This window comes from Sinocyclocheilus grahami, unplaced genomic scaffold, assembly GCF_001515645.1.
Source record: "Sinocyclocheilus grahami isolate Dianchi unplaced genomic scaffold, SAMN03320097.WGS_v1.1 scaffold654.1, whole genome shotgun sequence".
Taxonomy (NCBI): Eukaryota; Metazoa; Chordata; class Actinopteri; order Cypriniformes; family Cyprinidae; genus Sinocyclocheilus; species Sinocyclocheilus grahami.
Genome location: NW_015505833.1, coordinates 40,656 through 58,759, shown reverse-complemented (window position 1 = coordinate 58,759; position 18,104 = coordinate 40,656). Strand labels below are relative to the sequence as shown.

Here is an 18,104-nt window from a genome sequence, read left to right as displayed (position 1 = left end):
ATCAAACTTTCTGTCCAATCAAATGCTCTCTAGAATCCGAAGCCCCGCCCCCTACACTATAAAATAGACGCTGAAGCCTCGGCTGAAATCGGTCACTTGTCTACAGAATTAGTATTTTCTGTACAGTGAATGGCACGTAGTGCACTATATAGGGGACAGGGAACGATTCAAACAGTGTAAATATGCTTTCCATTGAGGAAGAAAAGAAGTCTGGTTTGGTGCTGTGTCCCGCTAACCACCGCACCGCACACACACTCTGAGACACGATAGCACGGAGCGGATCACACGCGCGAGTCGGCGCAGACCACAAAATGTATCGGAGCTATTTGAATTCTACACAGAATGCTATATTTTATAGCAATATGGATGAGATTGTGGCTTTACGGAGCTCAACAGCTCTAGCCCAATCTGTGATATAAACGAACGCTATTGGCTATTTTAAAAAGGGGCGGGGCTGCTTGATATGTCCCGCCCTGTCTTGTGTAAAATGACGTCAACACATAGAGTAACGCTGCGTGTTTCGAAGCATTTCAGGGGACCTTTAAGTACTAAAATGACTAAAACTGAAATAAAAATACATTCAATCTAAACAAAAATATTAAACTAATTAAAATGGCAAATAAAATAAACACATTATTTAAAAATATATAAAATAAAATCTAATTAATAAATACACTAATAGCATATAAATAATACTAGAATAGCACTTGTTATATGCTGTTGATTGCCACAGACAATCATTTTGACTTGCACTTTATAAAAAAAATTAAAATTAGTTGACAGTTGCAATGCAAAGTCCACACACTTATATCATAGATGCTGTCCACAAAGCTAAACACACAGACTGAATAAGCTTTAAATGGGAATTGTTCATTTCTTTGCTAGATTTGGACATACTGTAAGATTCACCACTGAGTATTGAAAACAAAGCAACTTTGGAGTTACAGTACAGTATTTCCTGGCGCTCTCTATTATTACAGCGTGAGAGAAGCCTGCTTCAAGCCCGAAACAGGTGGAAGCGTTTTTACAGCTCTCAGAAATAGCGCAGATACGTTACACTTCACATTCCCATGCAGACACAGAGAATTCCCTTCTGAAATCCAACTCTCGCCCTGTTTTTCTACCCACCCACCGCGCTTTACCACGATAAAACTATCCATCAGACCTGACGAACGTGACTCCTCCAGGTAGAGCTCGCACCTATCCACTGCGGAGCGGCAAAAACAAAACAAAACAAAGCAATCATCCGAAACTAAAACTAAAACACATCACAAATAACTGAAGTGTGAACTGGTTTAAATATGGAATAGAATTGATAACTCGATATCTGAAAGAGAAGCATTCTGTATGTCAACACTGAGAGTTTCCCCTCCCACCTCCACCAACATAACATAAGATATTAATATAATAAAAGACACATATAGTCAAACTCTTGATGATCTGACCTACCAGGTATGATCTTCATGAAGTTTGAGGAACAGCAAAGGTGGACAAGCAGAACAAGAACGTGCCAATAAAGAAAAAGAAAGAGTCTGGGTTTGTTTGGTCACCAATGTCCCCTTCTTATTTTTGACGGCCCATGCCTGCTGTTTGGATATGTCAGCGCTACTCCCCGGTGGCTTTGCAATTAGGGGGGCGGAGGCTGAGGGTCGGGACGGGGCGGAGCGGTGTGAGTGGGGAAAACAGCTCACTGTGGATATAAATATCAGCCTGGGCAAGCTGCTCACACTGGCACCGATAGAAACTGATGAAACCCGCGCTGGCCTCTTTGAACAGAGATCAGTTTGTTCCTGGATGATGATTGAGTTATTCTATGATATTGCATCACAGTCTGTTGGCTTTACCTTCCCTCAGCGTTTGCCTTCCGTACTGCTGTCAGACACCAAGACGGCAGTTTCATTAAAGGCTCGGAGAAATAACTGGCTTGAAATGTGCAAAATACATTAACTGTTAGAATGTACCCTTGTGCAAAAGAAGTGCACTTAACTGATTTGAATGTACACTTGTACTTCAAATCTTAAAAGTATATTTAAAAAAAAAAACTGTACTTGCAGATAATATAATAAAAGGCCACTTAAATGACTTAAAGAGAGACACTTCCACGACTGTTTATTAACACACTAAGTACACTTACTAAATAAAGAGTAATAATATCAAATTAAAAGTTTTGGTAACAATTTATTTTAAGGAGTCCTTGTTACACATGTTACATGTACTTACTATTATAATAACAATTAATTATGCATAATTACATGCAAGTAACCATAATCTTAACATATAGTAAGGACATGTAGTTAATTAATATTACTCAGTACTTAAATGTATAATTACACTATAACAAAAACACCTTAAAATAAAGTATAACCAAAGTTTTTAAATCATTAAATAATTTAAAGTACACTCATTTTGATGTGTTGACTAACATACTAAAGCACATGTAAAGTACTTGTTTATCATTTTAACTTCAGTGTTATTCAATATATCATTTAAAGTTAATATATTTTAAATGTACTTAATTGCAACTTTATCATTAGTACAAGTTTCAATAGAAAAGGCATTCAAGTATATTTTAGTTTAGTATAAATGTCTGTCAGTGCATTCAGCAGAAACACTAACCATATTTAAAAGACAATAGAATTAATTATGAAATTACATATAAAGATGTACTTACATCCTACTTAAGTGGGTCAAAAAACACTCTAAAGTTCAGCTAATTGCATTTAATATCAATTTAAACTATAACACATTTTAATTTAATTGCAAATAACATGAAGTGTCTGAAAACATTACATTCAGATCACAATTAAGTATATTCTTTAAAGTACATTACTTCTATAATAAATACTTTTTTTTTTTAAAGTATGCTCCTTTTTACACTTGGAAAAGCACAGGGTTGCCAGGGTTGCCAGGCTTCATGTTTTTTATTTATATATGGAATGGGATTCCTGGCATGACTGGAAATCTCTTGTGCCATATCACAAGTCTTTAGTGGCCACCCGTGAAGCCGGACTTAAACTAAATATAGCAGAGTTTTAAACAGCAATCCATTGAAATTAGCATATGGCATTGTGAATTACGGTGTTGACAGAGTGTCAATTTCATTTTCCCCACATGTTTACAGCGCTTATGACTGTGATTAAATGGAGTATTTGTAGGCGTCTAATTTGCAGGACTTGGCCTGTGCTATTTAGAAAATGAGATGAGCACTGACTGATCAAAACTAGTAATCAGGCCCAGTCTGACTCCACTGAGGCTGTTTAATACATTATAAATAGGTCTAAAAATTAGTGGGTCAGCTTTCCTATTAAACTAACGTGCACTGAAATGAAATTTAGCACGCAAATGATAGACTAATGAAAGTTTTTTTTTTTGACCAATCACATGACATGAAATACTACTGAGTTTATTATGGTATGACCTCTTAGTGTCAGACAATAAATAAATAATTAAATGCATAAATAAATCATGGCAACTAATTTTTCTTTTCCATGATGCTTCATCCACACCAGTAGGTGACAGTATTATAAAGTCAGAGACCGCTGGTAACACTGAAATAAATAAATAACAGTTGTGTAGGATTTACATTGAAATAATTTTTAACTCAGAAATTACTAGTAAATTACAAAGAAATGGCAAATAACACTTTGAATTAAACATGAACTTTTAAGACTGAAATAGCATTTTCTTGTAAAATGTTCTCCAGTAATCTTTGTTTTACTTACGACTTCAAACAATCATTTTTATGAGTCATTTTATGAGTCAAACAATCATTTGCCAGTGAACCGACAAAACAAAAAAATGACAACTCACACAGCAAAGAGGAAAACCTGGGTTTTCCTATTTCATAAAGTTGACATATTAATTTAGTTTAACGGGTTTATTATCTCCGAGCCAGTGAATAATCTCTTGGTTTAGGTAAGACAGTATAAAACACCAATAAAGATAGAGCTACCCGTTTTATACAAGCATGCATGTCAACATTAGCAAACAGCTGTAAGGCCATAATCCTACCAGGTGTCAGAGTAGCCCATCCATAGACATCTCATAAATATCAAACAAGAAAGCAGATGTAGGGGAGACCAGGCTAGTTGTCAAATGATGAAACTATGCCTGGTATAACAGTAACTAAAACATTTTGAGGGTAAAGGTTGTGAGTAAATACTAAAACTGGTTAATGTGGTGAAAATGTTAAAAAAGTTAATCAATATAATTTCTAATACACTTTCTACATTAAGAGTACATATTTGTACATTCTGATACATTAAGAGTTCACATTGAATACTATTATATTTATAAATGTAACCAAGTTTAATAAGAACACGTGGATCCTTTAGCAGCGATATTGTTTTGTATGTTAACCATGCAGGTTTTAGAACGTTACAGACTTTATGCATTAAAAAAATACAGTATTTTTTTTTTAAAAAAGCTATTAAGTAACAAGTGAACAATGAAATTGTAAACTTTTAGGACTGAGTGAAAGCGTGAAAAAAATGTCTGCCTAACAGAAACATATAACCCTAAAATAAAGGTGCTTCACGATGCCATAGAAGAACCTTTTTGTCTAAATGGTTCCATAAAGAACCTTTAACATCTGAAGAACCTTTCTGTTTTACAAAAATTTCATTGTGGCCAAAGAAGGTTCTTCAGATTATTAAAAGGTAAGAAAGAGATGGTTCTTTAAAGAACCATTGACTGAATGGTTCTTTGTGGAACCAAAAATGGTTCTTCTATGGCATCGCTTGAAGAACCTTTTGAAGCTCTTTTATTTTTAAGAGTGAACTCTGAGAAAAATTCACTGGAGTCAAAAGAACGACAACTAGCCTTCAGCTATACCAAGAATATAGAGCGGTCTCTGCAAAAGGTCTCCCTTCACAAGAGGTGAAGGGCCAGTTATAGAAGTCACAGCACCAGACAGTGGTAGAATGTGTCCGATAAGACTTCTTAAAGGTCAGATTCATTTGGCTCCTCTGAACTGACTGCATGACTCATGAACTGCACCACAATCATGTGGCATTGAGAACATCAGAGAGCGCCTGTCACAACATCACAAGCATGCAGGAATTTATGGCGGAGGCGGACAGAAACACACACTTGCACAACACAGAACAGAGAACAGTGCAAATGGAGAGCTCAGACTTCTGCTCATGCATGTCCAGCGAATTACTCAAACATTACTAATGAATAAAGTATTGCTCCTACGCCCTTACTGAAGAACAAAAAGGTACTAGGTACAAAAAAATAATTTCCTTCCTAGCTGTAGGCTAAAATTACTTAAAAACACATTAATGGACTTGTATCGAAAAGACCTGCTGAAGGTAATACAGAGGGGTTTTTTCTATAGACAGATCTGTAGAGATACAGTAGGGGGCAGCAGAAAATTACAGAGATGTAACCTCAAACACATCTGACTCTTGTACAAATTATTTTTCCTCTTCAAATCCATTTGCGTTTGGTTGGGAACTATGGGAACTGTGGATTCCCGAAAGACCTGTCATGCTGAAGTGACTAACAAAAACCTTCAAACACAAGGCTAATTGTTTTTGGAGCTTTCCTCTGTGATACACCTACTAAACACACCCATTAGATTGTGCAAACTATTTAACTAGTTGCTGTCATTTCTTAAAGCATAGACCCATGATTCACTAACTCTACAAATAGTGGATCGTTCCAGTGTACAATATGAAGCACTAATCAATAGTTCCTTTAAATCTCTTTTAATTTCTACCAGCATAAACTGAAATGCACAGCTATACATCAACAAAAGCAACTGCAACACACATTCCAGAGATCTCTGTTGCACTAGGGAAGGAAGACAATGGTGGAATTTGGGATGGACAACTTTATCTATGGTATGTCCCATTGCATAATACACAAAGTGACAAAGCAGAAGTCTCCAGCTAATTGTTGACCACTGGAAACCAGAGACAAGGGGTAACAAACCCCAGGAAATAACCAAACACACGTGCTTCCTGCAGAAGTGGCACACAGGGTCCTCTAAGCACAGCATTGATTTTTAGAAGAGCTCTTGTTCTATTCAGAGAACAGAAAAACTATAGCTGTGGGTTGAGTTTGGCAGCAGAGAGAACTGACTCCAAACATTATTGTATTGTCAGAAACACAAGTGCTGCTTAACTGCTCATTACCAGCAGTCTGGTATTCCCCTTGAAGAATGAAAACTTGCAACAAAATCACTAGCTAGTCCCAATATGCTACAGAGCAAAAGGGTGGTTGCAAAACATTGCATGCATAATTTGATGTTTTGGGTGTGGATGTGTCGTGAATCACTGTGAGAGATTAATTTCTCGAAATAACTGGAAACAAATATGCCCAAATTTGTGCTTGTTGACAGCAGGACAAACTGAAAAATATAACTAATAAAAGATTTGCACATTGTTGCATAGACAAAACATGTTTTGAAAAAACACGGTCCACGGTTTTTGATACAAGTTAATGTTATATTAATCGTCCTGCACTGCAGTATATGCTTCTCTGCACAACCTGCAAAACTTATAAACCTACTTATTAATGCTTAATTCACTTAACATAAAACTCTGGCGCCATTCACTCAACATGCATATAAAGTTACACGCCTCTCAAGCAAATCATGCCCAACCGTCTAATAACAGCACAGCTATTCCGACACTACACCAGTCACCTTGAACCTCCCACACAGCAAATACGGATGGAAACCGGAGCAGTGCTACCAAAATCAAAGCATTTCAGAGAAAGACAGAATGGTAGAACTGAAAAGGACTAATACCTTCTATGAAGTTGGGGAAGGTTTTTTCCTCTGGCTCTTGGAGCGAATGATCCCAAGAAGTCTCTTCAACGGCACCCTGCAGGAGGCCACGCTCTATGGCCAGTTCTTCCAACACATCATAGTCCAAATCATCTCCTGCAATATCTGGCACTGGGGGTGTAACAGGTTGGTCTGCAACAGGACTGGCAATCTGTTGCACTTCAATCACTTCCTCTACCACAACAATCTTCTTCCGCATAGCGTCGTCTACGGACTGCTCTTGCGCGTCACAGGTATTCTTGTTGGCAGGAAGAGGTCCAGTGATGACAGGCTGTGCAGGGGCCTTGCTATCCGAGAGCCTGCTCTGCTTCTCTTCGCTCTGCTGTGTGTCAGGAGCAGGTGTGTGTTGTGCAACGCTGGGAGGTTCCCCCTGCTCAGGGAGAGGGCTGAGCTGGGCCGAGGCTTCTGCTGCTGACGCTGAGGCTGCCGGTGCTTCCCGCTGTCTCTGCGAGGAGGATGTTTTTCCTTTCAGAACCTCCCGTTTTTCAGGCAAGGGCTGCGCAGGCTCCACCTCCCCTTTGTGAGCCGGGGCCTCATTCTGTACAGCTGTTGGCTGCACGCTCTCCACAGCGTGCATTCCTTCAGGGGATGTCTTTGCAGAATCATTTGTTGCAACTTGCTCAGGGCCCTCAATCTTAAGAAGGTCAAACTGACCAGCATTCTCTGCCTTTACCTCTATCACCTTTGTCTCAGCAATAGGAGGTGGGACTGGTTTTACGGCTGAACTTTTGCTTGCAGATTTCTGCTTTTTCTTCTTTCCTTTCGAAGGCTTTGGGGCATCCTCTGTATCTCCGTCTTTTGCAGCTGTAGTGACTACAGGTTCCTCAGTCAGGTTTGCTGGTGATGGCTTTTGTTTAACAGAATCAGAATCTGTATTAGAATCCAATTTCTTAGGCGTTTGCACAACTACTTGCAAAGTCTTGCTGGAGTCAGCTGTGGAAATCTTTACTTCAGCACCTGTAGATGGGGACTGAGTTTCAGGGCTGACATCAGGCCTGTGACCTTTAAACTCTGCCTTGACCCCAGCAGTAGAAATGGCACAAGGAATCTCCACCTTTTCATGAACTTTCAATGGACTAGTGTTGTCATCTTTAGATGCTTCTTGGACTTCCATTGTTTTTTTGGAACCAAGTGCTCTCTGCTGTTTGTCAATCATTTGAACAGTGCTAGATGCTATGGGTGGCACTGCTGTCTCCGCTACAGAAAGCTCAGGAGTGTCCAGTGGCAGATTAATCTCTGATTTCTTTTCAGCAATGTGCATTGCCAAATCTTCGTCCTTCTTAGGCAGAAGTGGCATTGCTAATTCTACAGATTTGACAGACACCTGGGCGCTAATGGAGGTAGATGACTTCGTCTCATCGGCATGAACAGCAATGTAGGTCCCATTTGTAACGTCTGCTTTTTCATTCTTGATTGGTTGTTCTTGCACATTTTTGGTCAGCATGGTTTTCTGCACTTTCTCCACTTTTGGTTTTGATGGAGTAGGGCGAGGAGCATTCTTATCCTCTTTGCTATCACCTTTGGATGTTATTTCTTGAGAGACACTGACACACATTTGTTCCTTGGGCTTTTCTTTGTCTGCTTCAGTAGAGGTGGAGAATTTCACTGCAGTTGTCTCAACTACTGATGAAACAGCTGGCACAACCTGCACATTTCTAGTTTTCTGTGTTTTCTCCACCTTCGGTTTTGATAGAGTAGGATGAGGAGCATCCTTAACCATTTTGCTATCGCGAGTTACTGCGAATGTGGTTTCCTGGGAGACTTTCATAAACACCTCTTCTGTGGGCTTTTCTTTGACTGCTTCAACAGAGACAGGAAATGCAGAGGATTCCACTGCTGTTGATGAAACGTTTGATATATCCTGCACATTTTTGGTCTTTGTGGATTTCTCCCCTTTTGTTTTTGATGCAGTGAGATGAAGAGCATCCTTATCTCTTTTGCTATCACCTGTGGATGTGGTTTGAGAGACCTTGATATACACTTCTTCCTTGGCCTTTTCTTTGACTGCTTCAGTAGAGACAGAGGATTTCACTGCAGTTGTCTCTACTGCTGATGAAACAATTGGCACATCCTGTACATTTTCGGTCGCAGGGGCTTGCTGTGTTTTCTTCACCTTTGATTTTGACTGTGTAGGACGAGTAGCATCCTTATCAATTTTGCTATCACATTTTGGTGGGGTTTCCTGGAAGACACTGACACACACTTCTTCCTTGGGCTTTTCTTTGACTTCTTCAGTAGAGACAGAGGATTCCACTGCTGATGAAACAGCTGACACATCCTGCACATCTTTTGACATCAAGGATTGCTGTGTTTTCTCCACCTTCAGTTCTGCTGGAGTAGGATTAAGAGCATCTTCAGCTATTTTGCTATTATCTGCTACTGTGGATGTGGTTTTCTTAGAGATCTTAATAAACACCTCTTCTTTGGGCTTTTCTTTTGCTGCTTCAGCAGGAACAGATGACACAGAAGATTCGCCTGATGTTGCACCTGCTGTTGATGAGACACCCTGCACATTTTTGGCCACAGTAGTTTTCTGTGTTTCCTCCACCTTTGGTTTTGAAGGAGTAGGTCGAGGAACATCTTTAGCTGTTACAGTGGATGTAGTTTGCTGGACGACCTTGAATACCTCTTCCATTGGCTTTTCTTTGACTGCTTTAGTATGAACAGAATATAGAGAGGATTCCACTGCAATTGTTCTCTCCACTGATGAAATAGCTGGCACATCCTGCACATTTTTCGTCACAAGAGCTTTCTGTTTTTTCTCCACCTTCGGTTTTGAGGGAGGAGGATGACGAGCATCCTTAGCCATTTTGCTCTCGCCAGTTGCTGTGGATGTTGATTCCGCTGCTGTTCCACCCACTTTTGAAGAAATGGTAGCCACATCTGGGCTCACATTAACCGTTTGTGTTTTCTGAACAAATGCCATCTTAGTGCATTCTTTGCGCTCCACCATCTTTTCCTGTTCAACTGGCTTGGCATGGTAAGTTTCAATTGGAGGCATATGGCAGACCGAATGCACAGCGACCTTCCTCCTCACACTTGGTTCCATCTCTTTGGTATAATCGCGAGTATCAGAAAGCATGGGCTGCTCTTTGAATTCCCATGATCCTTTGGGTTTGATCTGAGTGCTAGCCATTGGACGACCTCTAAATCTTGGTGTTCTCTCCCTGGATTCAATCATTTCAGCCTCATCCACGCTCGCCATTTTGCGACGGTACTCCTGTCGATCAAGCAAAGCCTCTTGCTTTTCTGCACCCATCTTGCCGGGTTTGGGAACATAAGAAGTTGGACCCTGAACAGCTTGAACATGTTCTGCCCTGCGGGTGATGGCCAGAGTGGCAGCTGGCCGTCGTACTCTCTGCAGAGGAGTGGGAACTATCTCTGGAGGCAAATGCAGGTAATCACGCAGGTAGACAATCCCTTCATTAGTAAGGTACCAGTAGTAATGCCTCCATGCAAAGGTCTCCTTCACATACCCCCTGGACTTCAGCGAGCCCATGGCTCTCATCACCTGCAGGTTATCCACACTAGGAATCTCAGGGTGCTTGGTCTGAGGCCGCTTGTCTTTCTTGGCCACCATGACGCCATCCCGAAACAGATGCTCATAGATGGCCTTCAGGTTGTCCAGGGGCATTACCATTCCCGCAACCATTGTGCTTCCTTAGTCGTGCAGCGTTTGAATAAACAGGAACAGCTTTGCCGAATAAGAACAAGTCACTGAATGACCTCACTCTCCAGAGTCCTGTGGCAGAGCCTGCTGCCACGTGCTATCAATACAATCAAAAAAGACGCTAAAAGTAAATACAACCTGCTATTCTGTGTTTGTACGCAGTTGTTTAGCTAACTTCCCTCCTAATCAAAAGAGTTTCTTCTTTCTTCTCAAACTTTCTCAGAGGCAAAGGAAAAACGTAGAAAAGGAAAACTGTGCTCTCCTTTACTCAGCCTTCCTTGGAAGTGAGCATAGTCTGGACTGGCAGAGCTGCAATGAGAGGGGGTGTGTGTAAAAGAGAGAAAGAGGGAGAGTACTAGAATCCCATCGGCTCCTCCCACCTTAGTCAAGCAAGGAAGAAACTGTTAGAATCAAACTGCACGGTCGGCAGACTCTTAACAGTTGTGAATGGCTTGAACACTTGCAAAGACATTCACCAAAAGTACAGGGAGCAAAAATAGAACTCTAAAAGTAGAAAAAAAAAGAAGTGCCCATATGCCTCACTGAGGCATATGTACAGCAAAGTCTAGGAGGAGCCACCCACAGTGGTGCACAGCACACATTACACAGCCCCGGGTGTGTTGGACCATCTCACAAGAAGTGGATTGGTTAATGAGAAGCTAGGTTTGAAAAAAGGAGGCCCCTTTCATCCTGTCATCCAATAGGTGAAAGATACAGTTATTAACACCCACCTCAGGCAAGCAAGGTTTACACGCTTCATATCATGTAATGGGACACTCCTTTTGCCCTACAGGCACTTGAATTCCTCAAAACGTTCCTTGCAACAAGTCCTTTGGATAGAAGATAAATAGGTTGACATAGAACATTTGAAAACACATAACTGACTTAACTGATGAATCTGAAGAAAGCATGAGACAGCAGGGACTCAAATGGAGAAAACACAAAACGGCTAATTTCAAATGAGCAGCTGGTTATTGTTTTACATAATGATACATTTGTATAAAATCCATGGTTAATTATGGTGTTTAAAGATGTTAAAAGACTGCGCGCACACACACACACACACACACAGTATTACACTAAGCACGTTTTTACAAACACTGCTGGCAGTACAGTGACATGATGCAACAGACTGAAAGAACGGTTGAAGAATTCATCTAGAGCACTATAAATCTCAATCTCAATAAAGCTGCTGAATTTGAGTTTCCTATGAGAGAGTCTATTAAATAAAGAACTGCTTTACTGTTAACCTTTCGAAGGAACTAAGAACGTGGTGTGTGATTTGAGAGGGAGAGTAAGGCAGGGACAGACACAGACAGATGCAGATACGGAGAGCAGAAAGGGAGAGGGGTAGAGTTGCGCTGATTGTCTCTAATGCCTTCTGGAAAAATGGCATAGATACTTCTTAATGACTGCTGCAATTACCAATTTTCTGAGTGTATCTGGTAGGAATGAGTGGTAAGGATATGCCATACGCAGCACTTCATACCTCAAACGGACAAATGTTTTTTTGTTTTAATCACCATGGAAATAGACAGACAGTGTGTCAGTTCCGGGAAACTCAAATATCCTCTTTCACGTCCCTCCAACGCCATGAAAATAACTTCTGGGCAACACTGTGGGACATCACAGCAATCTTAACCTAAATCTGTCATAATCAGTACTGATTGATGTTGGCAGTGTGTACGGCACCATAGAGAAAATCATTTATTTGACTCATTAAACTGTTTTTTATCAGTAATTGATTTTATTATAACATAATTATTCATAGCTAGTGTGATGTTAAATTGTAACAACATTTTACAATATTACTGTTTTTACTGTATTTTTGATCAAATAAATGCAAAACCTTACTGACCCCAAACGTTTGAGCTTGTATAATTTAAAATGTGATTAACTGTATGCCTAGAATGATCATTTTAAAAACATATTCTTGACCTAGAAAAAAGCAGACCTAGAAAGAGCAATGAGGGATCGCACTCTCTCTTTTCTTTCTTGGCATTATCAGTCTGTCAGGTTCTGACCGGTCTCAGCCAGAATGACTTTAATAGTTTTATAATTAGCGGAGGCTGTAAAACAAAAGATGTACTCCATTTTATAACAGTATACATTTCAAGACTTGTTTCCAGGTGCATGAAAAGTCCCAGCATTTGTTTGAAAGGTTTCACTGTAGCTGAAGACTGTTTCAAATCCATCTTCAAGTAATCAGTGAGAGTTAGCAACTACACACAATCATAATAAACATAATCTCTACCTTAAAAAAAAGAAAAGAAGAGATCTCCCAGAAGTGAAATTTCTTCATAATGACTAAACAGTGGGGATTCACTGATCGTTATTTGTTCCTCAATTATTCCTATGTGAGTCATTAGAGATACTTACGTTCACACTGTAATGGATTTCAGTGTAGAAAACCTCTTTATTTAACATTAAATGAAAGACAAGCCATAAAGAGGCTGGAGAATGAATTTGAGGTCACCTAATAGAATTTAGTGAAGAATCATTTCAGCTCTTTGTGTGTGTTGCCCAGAATAGACACGATCTGGCTGTCTTCCCACTGTAAAGTGTTCACTAGTGCTCAGAAACACATGCCTTCCTCCTTCAGCTCACTGACAAAGGTCGACATGCCCCAGAGGTCAGATTTGCATGTGTCCGTGGCAAAAGATAGTCAAGCCAGCTGGAATATAATTAAAGAAATTCTTCCTTTTTTTAACATCCTCAAATTAGATTTCATTTTAACTTTCACAAGACTTTTTCCAGTCACTTTGATTTAGTAAAAAAGATTCAAATTGTGACTCGAAAACTCAACGTAATCAGATGACTGGGCTGAATATAATTTGCAATATTAATGTAGAATGCAAATCAATCTGAGTACACAGAATACACCCCTACAATTAACAGCCTCTCTAAACTACACGATTGAGCTTTCATAGCCTATATCTATAAAACTGGAAGGTCAACAAATACTGTAGCTTTTTCTTTTTCATTTAGTCTAAAAAAGGAAAAACAGAGAATCAAAGGAAAAACTGTTGCATGATCGTTAGATCAGCCTTCACTCAAATAAATGAAGTTACGCACACTATAATCAGGAAGCAGAACATTTTAACATTCATACTTATAAAAGCTCAGGCTCTTAGCCTGTGGCTAGTGCTGTAAAGGTTAGGGACGGGGCTTCAGCTGTCCCGTACGACACCAGAGTATCCATAGTGTCACCTATAACCTCCAGCACCTGTTCACAACCAGAGGAAACCCAATCTCACTCCGTTCTCAGCTGATCATGAACCTTATAAGGATTGAATCAAGGAGTTCTGACACACCTGGAGAGCTCAAATATGATCCGAATTTCAATAGCTGCCCAAATATGGTTCTACAGCTTATCATATAATCTTAAGGAAGTAAACATTCCCCCGAATATGTTTATGTTGAACCATCTCCAACCAGCCGAGGTCAAGCATTTCTTATCATGCTGTCTTTTAATTTCCTGTTGTACTTTACTCCCATTCGCAACACCAAAAAACAACCAATCTCAGAGTCATTTGGTGCTAAACGAGGCATACAGTAATAGTGATAGTGATTCTTGGCTTCACTAAATAGACCATGCATCTGAATGCGAACAAGCACGGCTAATCAACACTCAAGGGTGCACTTTGAAATGTTAATTTCAATAAGATTAACATCAAGCGATGATGCAGAAAAAAATTCAATCATGATGGGCAAGGTTTCTCTAGGCATTAGCAGCAAACTTATAGAGATAGTAGAAGGTGGACGGGTTTCTTTCTAAAAAACAACGAGAACTTATTTTTGCCAGCATGTAAAAGATAAACAAGAGCTCTATACATTTCTGACATTTTTTTTCTAAAACAAAAATATTCAAATGAAAAAAATAAGTCAAAAAACACTATGATCCAGAGGACATGATCTTACAGGACAGTAAATGTTGATGAGGAGTTTTTCCTGTCAAACCTGGTCCAAGCCGAAGAGTTGTTTCCAAAACGAAGCTCATAGATATTTGTGAAATGCTGGCAAATTTTATAATAGCCTTTTTTTCAGCTGCAAATTAGCTTTCCTCTCCCCCAAAAAGATTTTGATCCATCCATCCATTTATTTTCCAAACCGCTTGCACTTTGTAGGGACGCGGGAGAAATTCTGATGCTCATGATCAATGCATTCATAGGTAGTTCTAACATAATTAGGCAAAACTAAGCCACATACTCTCTTTAATTTGATTTTGGCAGCTACAAGCAACTAGAGTTGAGACCTATAGTATTTAAAAGGTGCAGAAGTAGAAACCAGCATTTTGCACCTGAACCATACAGGTTTAATTTTGATAATCTTCTCCAAAACATTTCCCTCACGTGCTCAAACAGAGCCACATTGTTTTAGAAAACGTTAGAACAATGCTCAAACTACTGTTTGTGGGCACGTCTTCATGTTTAAGTGAGGCGCACGTTTGACATCGGAAGCAGCGCAAGCTCCTTCTCTCATTGGCTACACGTGTCTATGGAAAAGTAGTAAAATTATGTAACATGGCAAAAATGACAAGTCTCCCTTGTGCTCTCCACAGCATGAGTCATGGATCACTCCAGCTTGTCCATTTCCTAAATGGAAAGAAACACAAAGTCTCCGATTATCCCTCGCTAAGCACCGCCAACCGTCTGGCCGGTGGAAGGCGTGCATGCAGCTCACCAGTCATTATGGACAACAATACTAATATCCAAAACTATTTATTCACTCTTATTATAGTCCATTTTCAACAATCTAATCTAATCTTCTGTTACATAGCTACTAATGAATCCCAGGTTTGGAGTTGGAACATGATAGCGTGGAAGTAAATCGCAAGAATGCTTCGTGAGCAGTAAACAGCTCCAGAGGAAAAACTCTAGATTGAGGTTGTTGGGAATTTGAAACAGGCCTGACTTCCCAGCTGTCCCTGTGGGAGCGCAGCGGGAGAGTCAGATCAGTGTGGGAGAGGAAAAGATCCAGCTTCATTAGAAAACGACCGGATAGACACCTCAAGACCAACTTGATCTGTAGGATTAATAGTCATTAGTATTAGTTCATGACAGCAAAGTAAAGACCAAGATGGTTGGTTACCAGCACACATTCTGACTTCAACAAACTAGCAAGACTTAGTCAACCAGCATCATGAGAAAGATCGTGTTGGTTGAGCAGCTCCATTATAAACCAGCATGGGAGTCTAAGACGGTCTTTTCACGTAAGAATGTCTGCCTGTGCCAATGTCATAGTTTCGATAGCGCTTCATACAATACAGATTGTTTCAAAGCAGCTTCGCAGTATTAAACAGAACAATAACAGAATCAATGATGCAAACTTCAAATATGGGACCAATTTTAATTCAGCTGTAAATTAATTCTAAAAGGACTCAAGCTCAAGTTCAATTCAGTTCGATAATTCAATTGATGTAGAAGAGATGCATCAATTATGAAACAAATCTGATTCAGATAAAGCTGCCTGAGAGAATGTGATTTAAGAGTCACTTCATAAGATTGTCACCGTTTCATTTAAGAAAAAATACTATCAAATACACACTGAAACTCAATGATCTTCATGACAAACTGCCAAAATAAAAGTTTGGTTTGACAGAAATATATTACTATTTTATACAAGTACCTCTCAAAGTAACAATAATTTTTTATATGTAAGGAATTTCATTCAACCAAGATATTTTTCATCCATTTTTAATTTGTACAGTTCTGTTGTGCAGCATCTTATTTGACCAAATAAATAAATAAATGTTTTGGTGTAAATTAATTGTTACATTTTCATTTTATTACACTTTAAACAAATGATCGAGGTGTTCAAGTTTTATTTATTTGTTTCATTTGACAATTTTTGATGATCAAAAATCGTAAAACACAGAATTCAGAAAAAATAAAATAGAACACAGAAGTAAAATAAAGCTGATTTCATGAGGCCCTAAATTAAACGTAGCTTACTCTGTGAAGTTTAATTGTGAACAAACAAGATATATTCATTCTCAAATTGTAACAAACGTGTGAAAAGCATTTCCTTCCCCATTAACGCTAAACAAATATTGTGATAAATATTAATATTGTATGAAAAATGATATATATTGTGATAGTATTTTTAGCCATATTGCCCAGCACTAGGTGCAGGGATGTTTTGGGTGGTTGCCACGATGTCTGTGTGGTTGCTAGGTGGTTTCATGCTGGCCCAAGACAAAAGAGCCAAACGTCAAGTCTATATGATATTCCGGCGTCTGGAAATCATTTTTTTTGTTAACACTTTTAATACACAATCACGTGATGCAATCACGTGTGCATCCGAAGAGCAGTAAAGCAAACCGAATTTGAGAAAATGAAGCTTAATTGCCTTAATTGTGATGATGTGAATGTCCATCCATACACTACACTGTGGTCATCACCTACCTTTCTTGCTGCTGCGCCAGAAGCGATCTCCCAGAATATCTCCCACATCCTGACTCATCTGATGGTGCATGTCTAGCAGTCTAAGCACCACGTCTTCCCCATGTGGACAACACCACCCCATCTGAAACCCATTCCCCCGTCACACACAGGACGGGGCAAGCAGACCGGAGCGGAGGGGGGCACGCAGTGGAGAAACAAGAACTTCTTTTCATGTTCTGCCCACAAACACACAAAGTCATGGAGTCCATAAATCTGTCCCGTCCTGCCCCCTCTATTCTCCCAGAGTCCCATACATCTGCCCCGCTCCAGCAACACTTACTTCCACACAAACACTGGCCTGTTCTGCCACACCAACAAATTCAGCCTGCAATCAATGGGACGAGGTTTATTCATGTGCTGTGAGAGAGAGATCAGACTCTTTGTTTGGGCAGCACAAGGATTGATATCCACCATTAACCAAGGCATTTTGGAGGATAAAACTAATAAGCAGTTACTGGCTGGATCAGCTTCTGCAGTGTTTGGGATAATAGAGTGGGGAAGAGCGTTTTGGGCTGTTGACATGCATTATTAGAGAGCACGCACTGCGGCTCGAGTGTCTTTCCCATAGCAACCCCATGCCCAGATGCCTGATTTACGACTGCCTGAATCTTATTTGTCAATTTAAGTGCTTTGTCTTTTATAAACCAGCTTGTCTTCAATGAGACGATTATTTGGTAGACATTCCTGCTCAACCGAATCTTGAGAAGCAAAGCATCATCTTTGGGCTTCTTTGCACTTTGCTGTTCTTAAGGTGTCTACAGTGCTTTGCAAAGCTTTACAAGCATGTTAAATGCTGTTCATGGCAGTGATTCTCAACTGGTTTTCACCTCAAGACCCAGATTTTACACTGGACCCCAATACAGTACCCAAATTATTTATCATATACAACAAAAATGCATAAAAAAAGGCAAAAGTGTGATTTACCAGTATGTAACATGGCATAAATAGTGTATTAATGATAAATACTGTATTAATATTGTCCATATTTAATCAATAACTGATGAATTTGCACCAAAACACTGTAAAGTATGACTGAAAGCAAGTGTTTTCTCCTTCCTTTTAAAACTCTATGAATTGTACTATCCAGACTATTTCTGATGATATGATTGAGTGCAAGTTATTCTTTGCATTTATTATTTATATGTTTTTCTCATATCAGAACTGACCTGGGAATTAAGGCTGTTCAATT

General features: G+C 39.5%; 1 pseudogene; it reads right to left on the bottom strand.

Moving 5' to 3' along the window:
- LOC107558619 (plectin-like) overlaps positions 1-10,466 on the bottom strand; it is a 78,100-nt pseudogene extending 67,634 nt beyond the window's left edge.
- Positions 10,467-18,104: the final 7,638 nt, after the last annotated feature.